Source organism: Aricia agestis, chromosome 7 (assembly GCF_905147365.1).
Source record: "Aricia agestis chromosome 7, ilAriAges1.1, whole genome shotgun sequence".
NCBI lineage: Eukaryota > Metazoa > Arthropoda > Insecta > Lepidoptera > Lycaenidae > Aricia > Aricia agestis.
Genome location: NC_056412.1, coordinates 9,428,683 through 9,450,446, shown reverse-complemented (window position 1 = coordinate 9,450,446; position 21,764 = coordinate 9,428,683). Strand labels below are relative to the sequence as shown.

Sequence of the window (21,764 nt, the reverse complement as noted above, 5' to 3'; positions counted from 1 at the left end):
AATGTAATAATAACGCGAGGAAGAAATGTTCCTATAATCTAATATATAAAATTCTCGTGTCACAGTTTTCGTTGCCATACTCCTCCAAAGCGGCTTGACCGATTCTCATGAAATTTTGTGAGCATATTGAGTAGGTCTGAGAATCAGCCAACATCTATTTTTCATACCAAAAATTATTTATATGGCAAAACAACGTTTGCCGGGACAGCTAGTTATATTATAAAGTTTGCGTTGAGCGAAGAGCCACCCATACATAAGATGATTTTTTATATATAATAGAACACTTCATAATAAACGAATATATCCTATATGAGAAACAATAGCAGAGAATCTAGGTGGTTAAACGAAAAGGAGTTTAAAATTTGCGATAGATCACTAGACAGGATAACAGTCGCTTAAATCCCTCCTCAAGTAATTACCACTCTTCCTTGAAAAGAAATGGGTAAGGCAAACCAGATACAACGTTTTTTTTTATAAGGTCAGTTAAAATTATCCTAAAGCTAGAGACGGAAGCTTCTAATCAACAAGGTAAAGATAAAGTTTTTTATCTTTACCTTGCTGATTATTTAATTTTCCTATTTCAAATTACATTGTAATTTGTATCCAATATCATATCATTATTATTTACAGGTAAAAGTGTTTGTGATTCATATAAATTTATTCATAGAAGTTAACATTTTTTATAACTTAAATTAATGGTGACCTTATTATGAGCTTGCACAAACCACACAAAATCCAATATGAAAGATATCTGCGATCAGTTTCAATCCGCCCTTACAGAATAGCGTGTTGACCCTTTCAATTTAGAAGTACGATGTCACCAGTGTACTATCACTATACAAACTATTTTTTTTTATGAAATAAGGGGGCAAACGAGCAAACGGGTCACCTGATGGAAAGCAACTGCCGTCGCCCATGGACACTCACAGCATCAGAAGAGCTGCAGGTACGTTGCCGACCTTTTAAGAGGGAATAGGGTAACAGGGGAGGGTAGGGATGGGAAGGGAAGGGAATAGGGGAGGGTAGGGGATTGGGCCTCCGGTAAACTCACTCACTCGGCGAAACACTGTGCAAGCGCTGTTTTACGCCGGTTTTCTGTGAGAACGTGGTATTTCTCCGGTCGAGCCGGCCCAAAGCAGGCAGTCGTGCTGAAGCATGGCTCTCCCACATATAAAACTATATATCTAGTTAACCTATCTTCATAATAGACTAATCGGTTGTTTATAAAATGCACACATAGGTAGTTTTAGATAACTCGAAATAGCAAAACAGTGTACTTTCACGTAGATATTAGCGCCGATGGGTAACGTCTCAGGCGTCATAAACTTGACATGTTTGATTTCGAGGACACGGCTGAGTTACTCTACTGTATTATACTGTGATCAAATAGTAAATGCACAATGGCAATACAATTCCAGCAATCCACTTATTGTTCCGATCAGAATTACATTGCCTAAATATCTAACATTCCTTCCTTTCACCTATTTTCGTTCCTCATACGTGCCGCTAATACTCTATGAGATATACTCAAAAGACTTTATCAAATAAATAAAAGGAGTCTCTACCAAAAATAGTCAAGCACCGAAGCATTCGTTTTAGTGCTTCTTTTTCTCTTACGTTATTAAATTAAACGGAGACACAAATAATGCTTTGCTGATCCAAGTCTGCAGTAAATTGAATAGATACATGTCAATCATAGTGACGTTAATATTATCTACAAATATTTTTTGTTCACATCCATCCATGATTAGTTTTGATTTTTGAAACAAATATCTCAGAGGGTGAGGGCCAGGCCAGGCCACTGCGTTGCGGCGTCGTATCGCAAAAAACAACCTGTGAAAAGCAATTTAGTTTTTTGTGATGCGCCGCGCAACGCAGTGTTGTGGCCTGGCCTTATGTTATAAGTTTTATGTGTGTGTGTATTTTTTACAATAAATAATATTATATAAGTATAGTTATTGTGTTATACGATTTCTTTTTCTTTATAAAATATTAAAACGATAAAACTGAGTATAATGCTAACAGTTTATTTAAACGCAAATACAAAATTTGCAGGTAAATGTGGCTATAAAATTATATGACTAGATCAGAGCATGTTCAGTCAAATCACAACCGACCGTTAACTGTTATAGATAATTAACGGAACTATAAATTCATGTTACCGCATGTTCGCCTACACGGACAGCACTTTATCGCCTGTATAACTATAATTAGTGTTTGTATAATTTAATGCGCTAATTCGGCATCATGTGTTAGGAATGTGTAATGACAAGAATTCCATATCGATTATTTCCTCGATTGAGATGAATGGCGGAGAGAATCGAGCAACAAGTTGTATTGAAAATCGCATCATACTATAAAAGGTACAAAAATAATTATAATCCATTCTAATATTATAAATGCGAAAGTGTGTCTGTCTGTTTTTCTGTCTGTCTATTACCTCTTCACGCCCAAACCGCTGAACCGATTTTGCTGAAATTTGGCATGGAGATACATTGAGACCCGGGAAACGACATACAATACTTTTTATCTCGGAAAAATGTACGGTTTCCACGCGATAAATTTTGGCGCAACGGAGTTGTGGACGACATCTATTATTAATATAGTTTTTAACACCTCGTAAAAATTACTCTTGTTTATAACCTAAACTGCATTTAAATTAACTATTTATTCAAATTACCGAATATTTACCGAGCATCAAAATGTTTAAAAAAGAAGTAGCTGTACAAAAAGTAAGGTAAGTAAAAAAATAGATTGACCACTTCCATCTACAGCGTACAAATCTGATTAACAAAGTTCATAGTTTATCTAAAACACAATTATAGGGGCGAAATAAGTGCTTTAGGGCAGGTAACGTATAGCCAGAAAGGGTAAGAAAGCAATACAGAGTTCACTAATTAAATTTCTGGCGTAAATGTACAAACCAAGTTTTGTTAAGTAGGCCCTTCTCGGCGGTACTTCGACGGAAGTTTAATCGAATTGCACCGACCGAGTCCGCGGTAAGTTACGCTGACAAATTAGCTACCTACTTGATGGGAGCGCTTAAAACTTCTATCGCTATACAATTTAAAGTACTCTTCTATCGCATTTTTAATCGGTCGCAGACGTTTTCTTAAAGTTCATCATTATAAAATCTTGCAATACTTTCTTGATTAAAAACTTGGACGACTCGCTCTTATTATACGTTTCGCGATAAAACTATGGTTAAAATATTTACTTTTTTTTAATGAAATATGGGGGCAAACGAGCAAACGGGTCACCTGATGGAAAGCAACTTCCATCGCCCATGGACACTCGCAGCATAAGAAGAGCTGCAGGTGCGTTGCCGGCCTTTTAAGAGGGAATAAGGTAATAGGGGAGGGTAGGGAAGGGAATAGGGTAGGGGATTAGGCCTCCGGTAAACTCACTCACTCGACGAAACACAGCGCAAGCGCTATTTCACGCTGGTTTTCTGTGAGAACGTGATATTTCTCCGGTCGAGCCGGCCCATTCGTGCCGAAGCATGGCTCTCCCACGCATAAATTTACATTAACACGTAACACTCGTTTTATTTTAGTAGTAGTATCCTCGGTACGTGTATGTTATTTTACATTTATTATTTTAGCCCCCGAGTTTTTATCAAAGGTGAGTACGCCTTTAGTTTCCATTACGCAGGGTCGGCAAAAAATTAATGAAATTTCAAAAAACATACGTTGTTACAGTCGACTTTTGTTAGGAGATGAATTGCGTTTCGCAGCCGTAACGAAAGAAGAGAGGTACTAAATTTGATTTGTACGGGAGCTCGGCGCAGGATGAGGCACTTTGATGTGGCGGCCTCCCTCGGCCAGCGCCCCGCTGAAACGGTGCGCACTTAAAGAGAAACTCTCAGTGTAATTTAATTTTTATGATAGCGCATTGTAAGTGTCATGGGGCGCGGTTTTATTTAGACTCGCGCCTCGCAAAGTAATAATTTCAAACAATATTCCGCAGAGCGGTAATAAAAGCGACTACTTAGAATTTTGTTAAAAATGAAAACCCAATTTCCCCACTCGAGCTGCGGCCACTCGCAATAATTCGGCGTCGAGTGAGTGAGCGTGCGACGATTTAGTCAAATCTCGATTCGAACAAGAAAATAGCTTCGAAAAGTCTTGAAAGTTTAATGGAATCGAACAGGGACGGGCCGGGTAGTCGGAAGTTTGCGCGGGTGACAAATTGGGCACTTGACCCGCGCCCGCGCCGCCCGTCGGCCCGCCAGCCCGCCCGACGGGCCTCCGAGTGCTCGTCCCGTAATAAGTTTAACTTTAAGTAAACTATATTCCGTTTCCTCTAATTTGTTCCCTCGCTGCTGTCGCACACTTTTTATGGGCTCGAATTAACAGTTTCTAATTACTTACTTGATTATTTACTATTTTGTTTTAAACATGCCTTTGACCGTCTCGAGGAGCTAGTTTTAAGAAGTAAAAAGTAGCGTTAATTAAACGAATTCGAGGCGAGTACGATTTATATTTCCGGTGGCGAGGTGTAAGATAAATTATTCCGTATAAAACCGCGCAACTTTCAGATGCAATATTATTTTACAAAAAGCAATAAGATTCAACGTCTCAAGTTTACCGAGCTTTTTGAAAATTGAAACCTGCTGGGATTCGCCGTAATTTAATTTTTGAGATGCTGTATTGTTAGAGCTTTTAGAAGGGCTCTTTGCAGCTAAAATTCACGATATCTTCGCCTTTGCATTCAGTAATATAATTCTAAACCGGTACTAAACTTTGGATGGATCCTAGATTTTATTTCAAGTCCTATTTTGTAGGAATTGTGTTTTTAAATGTTTGTTACATATAGTGTTATCTACAGGGCGTAACAAAAATAAGTGATAATACTTTAGGGTGTGTACATGTTACTTCTAGAGAGTTCACTGTGAAAGTAGCAGCGCTGAAAGACCAAATTTTTTTTTCACTTTTGTATGGGCAAGGGCCCGAGCGTCACGAGTTTCCCCATACAAAAGTGAAAAAAAATTTTGGTCTTTCAGTGCTGCTACTTTCACAGTGAACTTTTTCCTTGTAGAGACAAGGAACACGTACACACCCTAAAGTATTATCACTTATTTTTGTTACACCCTGTATATGTATAACAGAAAGTCGTGCCAGTTCCAGTATTTATCGGCTGTACCGATTTGGTTGAAAATCGGTTGGAAAGTAGATTAGAACCAGGAGACTCGGACGTAGGGTACTTTTTATCCCGTTCCCGTGGGATGCGTTAAACGGCTACCGAAATAGACATGGAACAGCAAGTATTAAATAAAAATAAGCAATGTCTATACAGTACAGATAGAATTTAATACACAGAAAAAATTGTGTAGGCTATGCTAGCCTATTAACGAAGTTATTAGCTGGTATGGTATCAATAGAAATTCCGATCGTCTTATACCTTAAGCACACGGTACATTATGCACAAATTGCATCACGATTCACGAGACATAATATTAAGTAGGTAGGAAATGATAAGACTTCAATAATTTTTAACAAAACGGCTTCTAACAGTATTTGTCTATCCTGGCACCTTTAGATTTCTTCTTTTTAACAAAAAGCAATCATCAAAATTGGTTCATAAACAATAAATTTATCCGCGTACATTCATTAAACATCTCATAATATAACGAGCTTTTGCCCGCGGCTTCGCTCGCGTTAAGAAGTATTATTATATACAAACTTTCATCCCCTATTTGAACCCCTTGGGGTTGTAATTTATCAAAATCCTTTCTTAGCGGATGCCTACGTCATAACATCTACCTGCTTGCCAAATTTCAGCCCGATCCGTCCAGTGGTTTGGGCTGTGCGTTGATAGATCACTATGTCAATCAGTCAGTCAGTCACCTTTGAGTTTTATATATGTCGTAGGATGATTTGATAAATCCGTGTTTTCGCGAAATCCCTAGAATTTTCGCGAAAATTCGATTTATCAAATCATCCTACGATGTCGTAGGATGATTTGATAAATCGAATTTTCGCGAAAATTCTAGGGATTTCGCGAAAACACGGATTTATCAAATCATCCTACGACATATATATAGATAGTACGGATAATTGAGTCCCGTCCTTTTTGAAGTCGGTTAAAAATCCTATATACATAATTTCGTATACGTAGTTGATAGCTATATTATATTAGACGCACTTTCCAATAGCCGTATACAAAAATGTATATTAGAAACGAGCTTTTACCCGCGGCTTCGCTCGCGTTAAGAAGTATTATTATATACAAACTTTCATGCCCTATTTGAACCCCTTGGGGTTGGAATTTATCAAAATCCTTTCTTAGCGGATGCCTACGTCATATCATCTACCTGCATGCCAAATTTCAGCCCGATCCGTCCAGTGGTTTGGGTTGTGCGTTGATAGATCACTATGTCAATCAGTCAGTCACCTTTGAGTTTTATATATATAGATTTTAATTCAGGTAATGTAATAAAGTAAACCCAAATATTTATTTGATGTCAGCATAAATCACACTTTTCTGACAAAAAAAACATTCGTAACAAGCGTTGGAAGGCACACTTAATATTCGATTTTATGTCAAACCTCGATATCCAAACATTGTGAGGGTATTCATAAACTTTTAACCTCAAATAAAAGTGTCTGGCGATGAAATCAGACATTGTCGTGGTTTAGTGGAACCTCCTCGATTCCGCTCCGATCCTGGTACTCGCTCCGAGTTTTAAACGTCCGGAAGCCACTTAAGTGCTCATAAAACACTCATACAAGTTTTATCTACATCGATCCCCCACTCTTTTGTTATTTGTTAAAAGGGTGTGTTTATGTTCTGTTCCGTTCAGGGTGCATTGACATCTTTTCTATACTATAAATACAAGAATATTGTTCTTGTATTGAGATAGGTTAATAAAACTATAAAAATCGGCCAAGTGCGAGCCGGACTCGCGCACGAAGGGTTCCGTACCGATACAGAGCAAAAATAGGCTACAAATTGTGTTTTTGTATGGGAGCCCCCCTTAAATTTTTTAATATTATTATTAAATGTAACACACAGTACACACACAGTACACATATTATAACGAAAGAGTGTGTGAAAAATTCATGTTATTCATATAAAGCGAAAAAGGCCGAAAAAATCACGTTTGTTGTATGGAGGCCCCCTTAAATATTAATTTTATTGTGTTTTCAGTATTTATTGTTATAACGGTAACAGTGCGTTTAGACAAGCGTGCCGTAACTAAAAATCGCTGAGAAAATGTAAAATATCTCTATAAAATAATATTACAACAAAAATGTAAGTTTTTTTTATGAAATAAGGGGGCAAACGAGCAAACGGGTCACCTGATGGAAAGCAACTTCCGTCGCCCATGGACACTCGCAGCATCAGAAGAGCTGCATGTGCGTTGCCGGCCTTTTAAGAGGGGATAGGGTAATATGGGAGGGTAGAGATGGGATGGGAAGGGAAGGGAATAGGGGAGGGTAGGAAAGGGAATAGGGTAGGGGATTGGGCCTCCAGTAAACTCACTCACTCGGCGAAACACAGCGCAAGCGCTGTTTCACGCCGGTTTTCTGTGAGAGCGTGGTATTTCTCCGGTCGAGCCGACCCATTCGTGCCGAAGCATGGCTCTCGCACGTATAGAAGTAGAAAAAGAAGGAACAGTACGTATACACTTCTGTAATGTCACGGTCATAGTCACGTCTATTTGGACGCTACTAATAACGTGTCACGCGCACTTTAAAGTTTTCCCGCGTGCCTCACACGCCGAGACCCAGAGAGCAGGATAAATGATTGATGGCGGCAGTCCAAGTATAAACTCGATTATCCGTTGAGACGCGAACAACTTACAAGTTTTATGTAACGATGGATCAGGATTATTTAAAACTTTCCCGAGGAAAAAATCGAGTCATGACAATCATATTTGAGTTGAATATCGATGACGGGACTTTGGAATCAAATAACTTTTACAATATTTTATACACAAGGGCGAAATAACGAACAGTATTTACGAATTTAGCTGTACTAGAGATCGCCGATACTTTCAACGACATTAGGACTACTACATAATATATTTTGTAAAAAAAAACATTGACTTTATTATACTCATTCATTTTTTTCAACTCTTGTCTCTGGGACTCAGCTGATCTCAGACTGGCCGTGTAAGCATTGTCTAATAGCATCTAAGATTCAATAAAAAAAACTATAATCCATTTTCAATTTGTCACCTTGTTGTCAACAGACTTCAACCATAAATACAAGAGTATAATTATTCACATCATTGACTTTTATAAGTGGACGCGCCATAATGGTCTTTACCAAATCAAAATACTGTGGCCGGTCCGCCATTTTATGTTCTCCGAGGTACATAAACTGTCAAAGTGTCGTATTATAGGGATGTCGAAATTGAAAGAAAATATCGATATATCGATACATCGATATTGATAAAATATCAATATCAATATCGGTCTCGATATATCGCGAAAAAAATAGGCTCTTGAAATGTTCACAAAATACTCAGTTGTATACATACTTTAATAATAATAATAATTGATGGTAAAATTAAAATAAACTGTAAACACTTCGTGCGCGAGTACAACTAGTATTTGTCCGATTTTTTGGTAATTTTTGCCCGATATCAATAATGGCAACTTAAATAATAATTAATAAACTTAAAATAAATTAAATAGTTTTTTTTAAATTAAGGAGGCTCATATATAAAAAAGTACATATTTGCCTCTTTTGTCTCTATGTACTATACATAGAGACAAAATAGGCAAAAATGATATTTTTTTATAAAATATAAAAAAAACATTTTTGATATCAATATAATATATAATATAAAAGGACGCTCACTTAAAACATGTTAGTTTATCGATGTTCTCGACAAATATCAACCGAGTGTCCCATCACTATAGACCGCCATGTTTAGTTCTTGGCAATATGGCGCCGGCCACACTTTTTTGTAGTTATGTCGCCTCCATCTGTTTCATTGATTCCCATAGACTTAATATATACTGTCGTGTGTGTCACATAGCTGCGTTGCGGTGACGCATGACCAGTCACCACATCACTCACGAAACTTTATACGTCATTCGTCCCCCCATTTGCATGTGTTCTGAAAGGTAACCAGTATACTAATACTGGCAGTACACAAAAGTCAAGATTTATAGGTTTATGATTATTCCTATGTATAGGCTTGTCACTCAAAAATTTGTCATTTTTCCTAGTGTGTGTGTTGTAGAAATATGAAAAAAGCTGCATTATAAGTTTATGAAAAAAGCATAATTTCAAAATAATGGCCGTGTTCGTCGGCGTATTTTTGGACAAACCTTTTATTGCGCATGTCCAAAAGATGTCATGGCAACGCCATAACAAGTTGCTGGTCAAGTCGTAAACAACGTCTTAATTGTTTATACATGATTAAAATAATATAAGCTAAACATAAATACATAAGCCTAAATTGTCTAACAGCCGCAAAAATAATCTATTTAACACTATGATAGTGTTTGATTATTTCATTTTGGAAAATATGGATATGGATCACTTGGAAATTTTTTAAAAATTAATTGTTTTTTTTTATGAAATAAGAGGGCAAACAAGCAAACGGGTCACCTGATGGAAAGCAACTTCCGTCACCCATGGACACTCGTAGCATCAGAAGAGATGCAGGTGCATCGCGATGCAGGCAGCGCAAGCACTGTTTCACGCTGGTTTTCTGTGAGAACGAGGTATTTCTCCGGTCGAGCCGGCCCATTCGTGCCGATGCATGGCTCTCCCACGTATAATGATGTATGGCATATTGTATTGACTGAAAGATCGGACACTGGTGTTGCGACAGTGGACACATTATATTATTATGTGTCCCGTCACGAGCATCCAATGCTTTAACGTCTTTATTTCTTCGATAATACATATCAATTGTTATTTTACAAAATTGCTGTTTAATAGTAATTAAGTATAATAAAGTATTTTTGTTCTTCTGTTGTTTTCTTATAAAAACTGTTGATTTTATTGATATTACATTCCGGACAAGCCTTCGTGGCTTATGGAGTATTTTAATTAAATTAAATTATAAAGTATTTTCATTTTTCATATACTTTTGAACATGCGGGTCGAATTGATAACCTCCTTTTTTGATGTCCTAAAAATCTATAACATAAAATTATGGTCGACTATTGGTCGATGGCTGTAGTCTAATTTTATATTTTTATCGATATATAAAGGGATACAAAGCTTTTTGCTCACGTGTTCATATATAGATATTAACAATGTGCGAAAGAATAATAATTATGTAAGACGGTTCAAATAATTACTCCCTTTTAAAATATTGGTATTACAAAATTAAATTAATTATAGCTTGACCGCTGTAAAGTCGACCCTCGTAGCATACTAAATGCACAAGCTAGAAAACACTATTCCATATATTGTATATTCTGGTCAAAAAGTCGCCTATGGATTAATCCGGAGCTTGCAATATATTTAATTTTTTTGAAATCCATTTCCTAGCACTAACACTTAGGTTTTTTTTAATCTATACTAATATTATAAATGCGAAAGTATCTCTGTCTGTCTGTCTGTCTGTCTCGCTTTCACGCCAAAACTACTGAACCGATTGTAATGAAATTTTGTATACAGATAGTCTAAAGCCTGAGAAAGGACATAGGCTACTTTTTTACTGGAAAAAAGGGTTGTAAGGGGGTGAAAATACGAAAATTTGTTCAAATTAAGTTAGTTCCAAAAATTCATACTAGATGGCTCCGTGCGTCTCTTACATCGCGCTAACGCTTGCCCAACATCTTTCTTTAAGAGGTGGTATCATGATACATTCGAGTTTTGATTTTTTTCGATTGTTATTTCTTTTTTACACGTTATTTAATAAGTCAGTACTTTATATTATATACAGTGACGTAACCTTAATTGGGGGGCTAAATAAGCTTTAAAATTTGGCATAATATATAAAGTTTAATTTAAAAAAATAAAATAATATGTGCACACTGCACAGCTGTTTTGATTTAAGGGGTACCAGGGTTTTTTTATAAAAGCTTTTGACACCAATTTTGTTGACATCGAGCGCTATAAACTGAAGTCCACGCGGACGAAGTCGCGGGCAACAGCCAGTATTAATATACAGTCTGTTTTAACAAAATAAAAAATATTTGTTTTTTAGGTTGTTTAAATCTTAAAACATCATATTTCAATTGTCACTCCAACTTTTGTTTGTACGTTGCTGTTACAATATCTTTGATTAAAAAGTGAGGCTAAAAAATCAAAGTAGCATTTCATTAGCACGTTTCAATATTAGTTTGCTCAGAGACGCGAGACCGGGAAAAATTGTTTTGCCGTTTATTATTCCAAGTTTTAATCAAGGAGGGAGTCGGTCTGGTCTTGTCTGGAAAACGTCCACAGCGTCGTCCTGATCCGCCCCACTCGCATTAATCGCTACTGAAATATCTCGAGAGCCTTACGCGGCTATTTTCAAGACCGACATGGAAAAAACTTAAAATGCAATTCAGAGTACTTAATTTATAATTCTATGTTATTGTAGTATTCGTTGACTGGCCAAAGTAGTACAATGATCTGAAACTACGCAGAATATAATAAATTAAACAAAAAAAATGTTGCTCGTCGTGTTTCAAAGTAACCGAATAAAATAAAACACGTTGATCCACACATTACCGGGAACGTAATACAATATGTATGAATACTTCCGAAGTAAAAAAGTTAAGTGACATTTTAATGCGTCTCGCGTAGGTCTCATAATAATACGGCATAAAAATTCTAACACTGCCAAATAATGTATTTGGAACAATTATGTGGGAGCAGCTGAGTTCCCCGCCTTCATTGCGTATTCCCGTCAGTTCGCAATGCTTCCGCCGCTGTTTGGTTATTAGCTGACTAAACAATAAATTCGCACATTATATAAACTAATACGGGAACAATAAACGTGTTTGTACTTTTTTGTAAATATAGATGTATCAGGGTGTGTACAAATCGTTTTCTTTGATAAATCGTGCGCTGGCTTCACTCTTGTGGAATAATTCGAAACGTTTGCGCACTCAAGCCGGGCTCGCGCCTCGCGTCTTCCACAAATAGGATTTAGTCAGACTAGTTTTATCTCTTTATTATGTAGTCTCTACCACAGATGTAGTGGGTAACGAACGACTTGTATTCTTGCGGCTTACTTTACATTGCAAAATATCGCCATAAAACAGATTTTTGATATAAGTGTTTATGGACAATACGATATTATATTATGTAGTTCGCCTTTTGTCTATAACTGCAGTAGTTTAATGTACTGTAATGTAGTCCTCGTAAGAAAATATAATAAGATTTTTTTAACTCCAAACCCTTTTTCTGATTTTTTGTCTCAAAATTAATTCCCTACAAAAATGCAGATCTAACTATACAGTGTGCACCACATACTTTATTTTATGTGTGTGTTTTAGGTCGTTTAAGGTAGTTTTAATTTACCAATACAGCTTGTTGTTGGTACATCAAATATGGCAACATCGACGTGCGTTGTGTAGCACTAGCATAGAGAAAAAAATATACACTCACGCACAGAGTAGGTACAGCTGCTGTGAGCAATTGCACTACTACAAAAATCTGAGGTTCCAGTCAATGTTTACCTATAAAAGTTCTTAAGCACGCCATTATTGAAAAATATCATATCTATTTTCCTTTGAGTTAAGAAGTGCCGTTCAATAAAGTATCAGGTTGCTTTGCTCTCATTTGTACTAAATCCTGTTTGATATATTGCTCTATTACGAGCCCAGCTTCTTGCCAAGATAGCAGGAGGCAGGAGCTAATGCCGGAGGAATTATGTAACTTAACTTTCACATGAAAATTATGTTACTGTTTCATTTTGTGACCTCAACTTTTAAGGGGTCCTTGTGTGTTACGACTTACGCAGGATAATATGCATATCTTATAATATATAAAATTCCCGTGTCACAATGTTAGTCACCATACTCTTACGAAACGGCTTTACTGATTTTTACCAAATTTTATATGCATATTCAGTAGGTCTGAGAATCGGCTACTGGGTACCTACTTTTTATATTGATAACTGCATTTGTTCAATAAATAATAGCAAATTATTACAACTCGAGACTGACGGCGACCATTGTTTGTGCGACGGGATAGCCGCGATGGTCGTTGCCATATGGTGACATACTTATTTAGTCACTTCAATAAAATAATATGGGTGAAATACTTTATATAGAAAAACAACGTTTGCCGGGACAGCTACCAATGTATAAAAACAAGTCTGTTATCTATAGCCTTAAGTTCCTTTATATGATTAATATAAAAATTCTAAACTATGTTACTTCTAAAATATGTTATATTATGTTGAAAATTTTCCCTAATTATAATATGCATAAACTTGTATCTAAATAAGTAGTACATAACAAATTATAGTTTATTAATTAGGTAGGTATATAAAGTAATACTGGTCGGATATAATGCATTGCATCTCTTCTGCATCTATTAATAATAATTTAACTTTTGATATAAATGGTAATATTGATCGATAGCAATATGTCGGTGTCGTGAGAGCCGGCCGGGCGTATCGCTTTCAAATAGCGGTTTATCATACGTGTAAGGTGGCTCACATTTCTCGCAAATTGGATTGCACCCCGTGAAAAACTACCGAGTGGAGTTTCATCACGGGGAAACGCTTTTAATTAGTTCTGATGTATTACCTTCCACGGGAGAATATCTAATAGCAATTTGATATGGAGCCTTATAAGTTTTGCTGTATGAAATCTCCTTGTTGGCCTCGATGTTAAAAGTTACGAGGTAACCACTTTATTTAAACGCTAGCAAATACTTAAAGTTTATATTCTGTGTATTAATATCACTGTATTGTATAAATAGCAACAAAATCAGCCAAAGAAGTCATTGTATTATTGTTTAATTAAAACATAAAAGAAGATAAGGGAAAAATAGAATTGACGGGGAAAAAATGTGCAATATTGGCAATAAATACGCTGAAACCGATATCGCGTTTTCTTTCCATTGCTTTGATGGAATTTTGGCAAAATAAATTTCAATATGCGCTTATCAAGATCCGGTATCAATCTATTATGTTTGCACGGTTCCCTGCGCCTCGCGACGGAGAGGGAAAATCTTTTTAAGTCTGTTTTAAGCGTGATACATAACCGTGGCGACGCTTTAAAGCATTTTGTGGTACGAGTCAAATAAATGATTGATAATACCGCCGTGCCTTAAGCCTTCCTTTTATATGAAAACATTTTACATTACACAACTAAACGCTACATTCTTTTCGACTGGATGATTTTCAATACACACAACAATTCGCTATGTTTCCTACAGTTTAAGATTTATTTTTATTGGCTCATAACTCTTAAGGTAAAAATTGAAACCGTATTACGAGATTATCTATCACCGAAGTTAACAAAACAAAACGATTACACAAAAGGTAAAAAACGGCATCGAATATGGTTTTACAAATAAATTAAAATTTCCATTTTTAAACAAAATCGTTTTTTCTTTAAACAGAATAGTTTTAAAAAATGTAGTGAGTATTTTTATCACATAAACTAATCTACAATCACCAGATAGCACTAAAAAGTTTTATACTTTTGCTGTTACATTAGATATGTGGTATCAGAGGTGAGTTGAGAGTTCTAAAGAGCCACAAAAGCTCATTTGAATAGAATTTTGTGTAGAATTTGCATACTTATTTACATTATCTCTGCAACACACAAGTGGGACCCCTCTGTTATCAAATTTGCACTATAGGGGAGTACGAACGCGGAATACAGAGTTTAATAAGACGGCTGTTATCATCTAAACAAAAGTAATTGTGAAACGATATGCGCATTTTAATGAGGACTTGGAAATTAATGCAAAAACTTATAATAATGTTTGTACTTTTATATTATCAATTGTTCTGTTCTCTCTCTTTTCCTATTGCATAAAAATCCTATGCTTTAACTGTTCTAAGCTAAAAAGGGGATTAATGATTTTAGCGTGCATAATTATTTGCGTTTTTTTTAATTGACTGCTCGTGTTACCATTATAAAATAAATTGAACAAAATTTCAAAATAATTATTACTTGATAGCGCTCCAATCCCTCGCGGCGCCGTCTAGCGCGATACTTATTACTATAAACACTGTAATTACTGTTTAATGAATAATAGAACTTCATTTTAGATTCATAAATAAATTTCATCACATTAAATAATGTATGGATAGTGTGGGCTTACAGCGCTACGAAATTTCGTAGCACGTCTACGAGATTAATAATATTCAAAATGTTTGCCGTTTTTTCTGCTTTTACCTAATAATTTATAGTATGTACCTTTCTATTACGCAACTAGATAAGCTTATAATATCCTTTACTATTGAGTATCCTTTATACTGCTGTTCGTAAATATATCAATATCATTGACTTTTAATATACAATCATACTTACAACACCAATGTATTGTGCTAGTTGTACTAGAATTAAAAAAAACACGGTCTGGCCAAAACCGACGTAAAATAACGCTTCTATGTTTTATTTTATTTTAAGGGTTGTGAATTATTAATAACTGCGGTTTTCTTCATGACGAAGTATATTGACGTTATCGAATTTTGTGGATAAAGTCTCTTAATTATGTACCTCATAAATATTTCCAGCGAGCAGCATCTTCGTTCATCATTAAACTTTACCAGCTCACTAATGACTCGAACTTCACTTTTAAAGCTCTCTCATTGTGTGGTCGTTGACGAAAAAGCAAACGTCATTTGTGAAGGTCGACCGGCCCATTAATTATTAAAATAATACCGAAATATCGACTCCACTTCGAAAACAATATCGCGAGCTCGGAGCGCAATATTTATTTTTCGATCAACTTTAAGACTCACCGACATGAAAATAATTTAAATCAACCCTTCACTCTCTCCAGCAAAGTGTAGTAAATTGGAAAACTAAACTGTGAGGATCTCGCCGGGATTCAATTAGGTGTTAATCATATCTGGGGGACGAACGGATCGATGGTTCACAACGAAGAGCACTTTAAAACGACCTTATTTAGGTTACCCAAGATCATTGACACTTATCAAGTACGTTATTTCTAACAAATCATCATTTTTTAACTAGAAATAATTATATTCATATACAAATATCCCCGTATAATGTAAATCACAATGTTTTAAAGTTATGAAAATGCCGTACGTATCAGTTTCCTTAATTGGTTAACTATACCACCAGGCCGTATACTAGGCCACCACGCCTTAAGAGCACTCTCATTCATCATTTTTACTTGACGCGTAGATCATCTTTTTTGCAACTTGTTAGACAACTATTAGAGTCCAGTCAAAGTTTTTCTTGACATTACTACAAGCATATATTTTTAATTCCTTGCTCAGTGTAATGCAATCTGCCCACATACTGCATCGTGTCGTATAACGTACTACCAGAAATTGATGATTAGGTAATCACCTAACCATCGATTTCTGATAGTGTACAATTATGAACAACACTTGAGGCTAAGGGCCAGTTTATATTAATTACATCCGCTCCAAATGCTCGCCGGACGCACTGGTACTAATTACTAATTACAGTGTAAACACCTCTTAATGGAAAGCCACGCATTACTGTACTTCAATGGAAACTAACACTATTGTAAACCACAAACGAACTAATTGGTTTAAATAGAAATGTTAAGGCAATTACAATTGTGTTTTTGATTGACTGATTGATAGATTCTTTATTGTGTCACATTAAGGTAAATACAATCAGTTACTAAAACTAAACATAAGGAAAACATAAATGTGGGCAAGAGCGGCCTTATCGCTATAAGCGATCTCTTCCAGGCAAGAGGGAACCCTGCGGATTTTTGTTGCAATATTATTATTTTTGTGTTTAAGTGTAAATTTGTTTATGATACTATGATGTTAAAACTAACTTTGTTTAAGGACAGCCCTGAAATAAGTAAATTCAATTCAAAGAAACATTGTACAGAATTTATTTGAATATTTTGATTTAATATTGTTAATTATTATAACGGTTACAGTCTCAGTTTGACATACAAAGCTGAAAGTACTATACAGCAGTCAGCAACACATCTAACATTATTGGTATAAGTAAACATAGCCTTTAATATCACAGAATTGCTTCCAACATCATTTAGACGCTGCAAATATTACTTTAATTTCACAGTAATAAAGTTTAAGCGTCTATGCTTGCGGGGAATGCAATAAAACCTTTGGAAATTTGAGGCGCGCGACTCTCACCGTATGTTTCTTTCTTGCGTATACATTTTCCCGCTAAAGAAAATAGTCTCGTCTCCCTCTAGTGGATATCCCGACTGTATATCGCTAGACAGCTAGAAAACGACGGCGATGAAAAATTCTCGGTACCTCAAAGTTATCTTATGAGGTACGTTTACTTTTAATATCATGTTATCACGTGGGAAATAAACTCATAAAAGTTTCATAACACATTATTTAATACTAGCCGGCTCTAGGTGTGTTGTTGAGACATAAATATTTATTCCTATAGAGGTTATTATCTCAAGCAACAGACTAGGTCCACCATTTTCAATATACATTTTAATAAACAAATGAATATCAACATGAGTAGTTTTTGTACTTTATATAATAATGATAAGACAGTAGTAAATAATATACAGTTTCGGTTTTTTTCCTAGCCTATTTGCTGGGCAAATGCCTCGCCCAAGGTCTGCTATTGTGCTCGATCCTGCGCCCACGCTGGCCTCGGTTTTATTTTATAATTATTTATGGCTAGGTATGCCATAAAACATAATATTTAATTATTACTTATCCACGTCTTTAATATGCAGGCCGTAGTCACTATGCAGAGCGCCCGTGGCCCAGTGGATAGATCTTTGGTTTGCACTTGAGAGGTTCGATCCCTGGTGGAGGCTTGTACCAGTAAGACATTTCCAGATCTTGAAGTACATAATTAGGACGCTCATACGGTGAAGAAAAACATCGTGAGGAAACCTGTACATGGTTGGTCCCAGACGTATTGACCTGTTCATTCCTCTGGACTAGGCCGACTATTGCGAGAATGTCGTACGTGCTTGGGCAACCATGCGAACATTTAAAATCTTGTCCCAGGCACTACAGTATTTGAAGAGACTTCGCTCGGAAAATACTGTATAAATCATCCACAACAGATGCAAAGGCCTTGTAGGTACTGGGCAGGATAATGAAAGGACACTTTACGACACACCATCGGCCATATAAGGGGCTGGTCCCCGTAAACATGTTTATAGCAGGCGCGTACTCTGTATAATATTATGATAGTGTGTCTTTTTGATAATTTAGAATCTTTGGTGGTAATCTAACTTATGAGTAAGTAAAAGCGAAAACTACATCATACATGTGTGGTCATGAAAACACAATACCTTAAGATTTCATGACCTCGACGTGTTTTTATACACCAACTTTACTTAACAAGCAATATAATAAAAAAATATCTTTTGATTTCATGTTCCCTACTTTTCAATATTGAAAATACCAAGCTGTTGCGAATGTCAAATACTGATTTATAATGAACACAAACACATTTTTCTTTCAAGCGATATCGGATTGGTTTCAATAATTTATTTATAACATCAGTTCCCTGGACGGTTTTTATAAGAGTCCTCTAAATTGGTTCCCCTGGGATGTTTTCCTCGTTTCGTTAGTATTGTGGCATACATCGCGGGTAAGGATGTGTTTACATAGTAGAGTTTCGTCACAATATAAATTGTACACAGTTGACGTATGCAGAACAGACGAACTCCTTATCGAACCCCGAAAAACCGGGTAGCGGTAGTAAACTCACACCTCAATGACGCATGTCAGTCTATAGCTTTTGGACGTTTTTTCCGAATGCGTCGGTGTGGCAACAGCCTTAAACTTCAGAAGCTGGCGGTGAGAGTAAACAAATTGCGATATTTGCGGGCTTTATTAGCTGTCACATCAATCATTGATCCCCACCAGCGTCCGATTACTCCGCCAGTCTTCGGAGACTTGTATATTTTACATGCGTCTTGTATAACAAAGGTGTTTTTGTTTGTATACGTGTTAGCTCGTTTGTACTAGAAAGTTACTGTACGTCGTGTTGACGTTAAACTTTTTTATCATCAATATTTATTTATTTTGTTAAATATTTTGTCAATGGGAGCTCAATGAGCTAGAAATGCGCAAAATCGGTCAAAACCCTAATCCATTAATAGTTAATAGATTTTCAAAGTGCCTCAAACAGCAGTTAGCTCTCTGAACTTTACCCGGATTTTCCTTAACAATCACATTAACAGTACAAAGGTGAAAGTTTGCGAGTGTGTGTGTATTTATATGAAATGTAATTCATGACCTTCTATTACAAAAACACACAACCGATTGTGATAAAGTTTAAGCTTGTATTGACGCAAAATTAACAGTGTTGCTCTAAAAAAAAGTTATGTGTTCACCTAGGATACTAGCAAAACTAGTAACTTTAATGTAAATACCCAGGTATATCAAATGGGTACTAATACTTTACAAGCAATAACAAAGTCAATATGACTCGCTTATCCGCATAATCTTCAGCGGAATATTATTTTTATTAACCGAGAAAAACATCATCCCAGCTTTTCTCGGTGCAAAAAAGTGAGGAGTAGACTTTATTAGCGTTTACCGTGGCGGATAATAAAAAAAAGTAATAGACGGTAAAACGTCACAGGCCAGTGAGCCGAGAGCCGCCCGGCCGCAAATACGATAGCCCCGTTCGGAAATTCAATCAAGCTCGCACAAGATTCGATCAAGATAAGCGTAATTAAAATACCTTTTTCCTAAATCTTACCTGATTTTAAGCGATCTGCAGCTGAACGGACATTAGTATCATAACTAATAAAAGATAAACAATTTGTACAACGTATTATTCAAAGTGATTTCAAACTACTAAAATATTCTTATGTAGAATAATTGCAACATTGTATCCAAGCCGATACCAAAACAAAAGACGTTAAAATACTACCTAACTATCTGCTAGCTTTTTCAATAGGTATTCTGGGTTCCTATTTTAATCTTTTAAATAAGAAAGTTAAACTACTACAATTATTTGCAAAGTAAAAGGCTCAAATAATTTGTTTTCATACCAAAATTTGTTGTTTTTGCATATTAATTAATTTACGTTCACCTCGTAGATGGTCCATTACGACGTCGATATCTGTCTCGGAGACCGGCCGCTTCTCAAGTTATTGTCCTATAGAAATTCAATATCGGATCCGATGGGATGCGGTAGGAGGTAATTAAAAATACGTCAGTCGCAGCCCAAGCTTTCAGTTCGAGCATGTGTCGAAATACGAAATGATTCATTTCCAGTTTATATTTGCGCGATACCCTGTCCGCTGTTTGTTGTTGTTCTGATGAAAATATCCAACGAATGGGAACGGAGTAGATTAACTGGCGCTATGCGGTCAAAGCTGAAGTTGGAATTAGCGAAATACGCCCCGTCATATCGCAATTTCTAGTTTGTCGTGCACCGACACAAAAAGACTCCGTTCACAAGTTTTATTACAATTTCGGCAGTTTCAATTTCCCATTTGGTGGTTGCCGAATCTTGGTCTGTGAACAAAGGATTCTATGATATCGGAAATTCTTTTCTGAAATGATGTTGGGACAGTGTTCGGTTTCATTAGCTACTTCAGGCTGTTTTTGTTGGCGATAAGACCCATCTAAGTATGACTTTGACCAAGAGAATAGTACTATATACGAGTAATATAAGATGACATCGTCTTTTGCCTTCATGACTGGCTAGATACAAGTAGGCTCTCGGAAAACTTGGCCTTTTTTAAGTTTTCAAAATAAATTAATTGCTGTTGTTAACGCAGCGATAAAGTGTCGTTATCGCTACGTTAATAAGGGCATACTTATTACACCTAATTATTTCTGAAACAATCTGATCAATATTGTAATTTAATATCGTAATTTTGATTGGATCAAATGACAAAGGGCCGTTGTCCGTGGGTGATTATGTCATTAGGGAGCCGTCTTATTATTCACAAAGTGAGAACGTCTCTGTTTTCATTTGGTAAATTAGCTTCAGGGATTCCCCGACGTAGAGGATTCCTGCTGGGTGTGCGATATCGTGCCATTTGTTCGTTAATTAAATTAATATCAAAATCTTGGGTGCATTTAATATTAATACTATTGTATTACGTTTGATTTCTTACTTCTCGTAGATTAATAAGAGTACGAGTATACTGATAAAATCAAGAAACATCACTAGCATTTATCGTATAATACGGAAAAAATCTTATTGGTATCAATTAGATTACCTTAGACTAAGAGCCTGTTCCACCACTTCCTGATAAGGCTATCCACTAATTAATTTGACAGATCAAGTATGGAGAATCTGTCAAAAAGTTGTGAATAGCCTATTAAGCACTTATATCAGAAAGTGGTGAAACAGGCCCTGAAAATAAAGAGATAAATGTAATTATTTTACTCGTTTTATTTTCGATTAAAATCATTACTTGATTTTCGACTATTATAGCTAAATAAAAAATACAATATGATACTGAAAATACACTACAAATATATTTATAATATGTATGAGTGCAGGTAGTGGAAAATAGCTTTTATGGGTCAGTAATAAAGTTGAAGCTGAAACTACTCGGATACATCGTGAGGGCGCATCTGGTCAACCTCGGCCGGCGCTGAAAGCTGATTTATTCTCCGTATCCATCACTCCGAGTTTAACTGATACTTCTTATCTCCCGGAGCGGGGGAGACTCAATTAAATATGGCGCTATATCTATGCTTTATGACACTAAAATACGGCTCGCACATA

The 21,764-nt window shown here is 36.1% G+C and overlaps 1 protein-coding gene across 1 annotated transcript in view; it reads left to right on the top strand.

The window, feature by feature from the left end:
• The window catches only part of LOC121729140 (teneurin-a), a 414,953-nt gene that overhangs the window by 128,285 nt on the left and 264,904 nt on the right, over window positions 1-21,764 (top strand). The window lies entirely within an intron of this gene.